Here is a 2,097-nt window from a genome sequence, read left to right as displayed (position 1 = left end):
GTCTAAGTTTCTTTTGCTCACTATCTGTTAGCTTTAATTAGTGTGATGACTTAACAGAAAAAAAATCAGTGACACATTCTATAGATAATCTACTCAATCTAAATTCTTATGGTAATAACAAGAGAGTAGGATTGTCTTATACTTCCTATCAGGATAAAACAATGGAGTCTTTTGATATTTTTTCAGTTTCAAGTATAGGGTAATACATTTGTATGATTATGTGCTAAGGGATGTGTTAATTTGCTTTTGTAAATATGCTTACCTGGATTAGCAGTTCTTGTTTCTATTTTTGGCATTTTAGTTTATGATAGTCTTCAGCCAAACTCTAAGAGACATTTACGTAACCTATAGAGAAAATAGAAGAGATTCAAGTGGCAATAACAAAAGTAAAGTAATTCAGTTTTCAAAGTGAAAATGATAGTCCAAATTCATGGTATAGTGTTGCTTTTTGCCCACTGCCTTGGGATCGAGAGTAATTTCCTGACTCCTCTACTTGCCTTGCCTTTATAGAACAGCTTCGTCTGTCTGGGCCAGCAAGCTCACAGGGATTTTAACAACTACAGATGGTTGGCTATGTCTTCTTCTGTCCTGTGTCTCCTGTCAGAAACATGCAGTCAAGCACCATTAATCCTCTGATGTTTATATAACCATATTGCTTTAACTATCACAAAGTTCATATTTATTTTCCAGAACACACTTATATTACTATGACAAAGCAAGAAAGCATGTGTGCATAATTAAACAAAGTTTAGAAGATGTATGTGAAACACAAAATATAGATCCCAGTTGTTTTGTCTACCAATCAGAATGTCAACAGCACAATCTGGAAAGACATAAAAAAAGTGAAATGAGTGGGTGCAATTTTATTTAAACATAGAAGAAGGAAAATCTTTCTCAGTCTCTATCTCTAAATTTCACCATGACCCAGTTGAGTTTATTCTGGGAATTTAAGATTAATCTAAGCCTCATTTGCTAAGCCTTTCTGTCACACTGAAAAATGATGGTTGAAATCATTTGATGATATCAAAAGACTCAAAATGTGCCTGAGATGAAAATCCAGCATGCATTTTCAATGTAAAATTATCTTGGTAAACTAAAAATAGAAATGAATTCTCTAAGTCTGAAAATTACACATGGCTTCCTTAATGGGAAAATGTAGAACACAAGCATTCCCACGGTTTCTATAAATTTGCACTGGAGAGTTCTAAGAAGTATGACAGTATCAGAAAATACCTAAAATTCATAATGTTTGTGAGGGAAAAGACAATAAATGTGCTGGTGACATACTGTATACAGAAAAAAAAACACATATGCTCCCTTACATAAGACTATGAGGAAAATTGAAGGATTTGGGCATGTAACAGCGAAATATGAAAATTTACTAAATTTGTGCAGGCCATACTACTACAGTTAGAAATTGAAATTCAGAAGAAATATTCATTTACTATTGAATCCAAAATATCAAATAAGAGTACTGACGAGGTGATTCACCACTTAAGAAAGTGTTCTGCTCTTGTAGAGAACCTGAATTGTGGTTTAGCTCTCATATAAAATGTGCTGGCTAATTTTATATCACTTTGACACAGGCTGATAAGAGGCAGGAACCTCAATTGCAGAATGCCTCTATAAGATTTGACTGTAGAAAAGTCTATAGCAAATTTCTTACCTAGTGATTGATCTGGAAGGGTCCAACCCATTATGCATAGTGCCATTCTTAGACTGGTAGACTTGACTTCTATAAGAAAGCAGGTTGAGCAGGCCATGAAGAGCAACCCAGTAAGCAGCAGCCCACCATGGCCTCTGATTCAGTTCCTGCATCCAGGTTTTTGCCCTGCCTGAACTCTGTCCTGACTTCCTCAATGATGAACAGAGGTATGAAAGCTAAGCCAGACGAACCTTTTCCTCCCCAAGTGGCTGTGGTTTTGATGTTTATCACAACAATAGTGTCCCTAACTAAGAAATCAAATGTCATTTGTCACTCCAGGTCTAAGGTATCCAAATTGTTCTGTCTCCATAGGCTTCAGCACATGTGGCATATACCCATACAAACATACACATAAATAAAAACAAAATTCAAAAAGGATTAAACACGAATTT

General features: G+C 35.3%; 1 long non-coding RNA gene across 1 annotated transcript in view; it reads right to left on the bottom strand.

The window, feature by feature from the left end:
* Positions 1-262: 262 nt before the first annotated feature.
* Positions 263-2,097, bottom strand: part of LOC126503536 (uncharacterized) — a 19,799-nt gene continuing 17,964 nt past the window's right edge. The window contains exon 3 of the long non-coding RNA XR_007592323.1: positions 263-345. This is a non-coding gene — a long non-coding RNA (uncharacterized lncRNA). The remainder of the gene's footprint in view (positions 346-2,097) is intronic.

This window comes from Alexandromys fortis, unplaced genomic scaffold (assembly GCF_014885135.2).
Source record: "Alexandromys fortis isolate MF-2015 unplaced genomic scaffold, M_Fortis_MF-2015_v1.1 scaffold_2_1_26212458, whole genome shotgun sequence".
NCBI classification, from domain to species: domain Eukaryota; kingdom Metazoa; phylum Chordata; class Mammalia; order Rodentia; family Cricetidae; genus Alexandromys; species Alexandromys fortis.
This window is presented reverse-complemented; position numbering and strand designations above follow the sequence as displayed.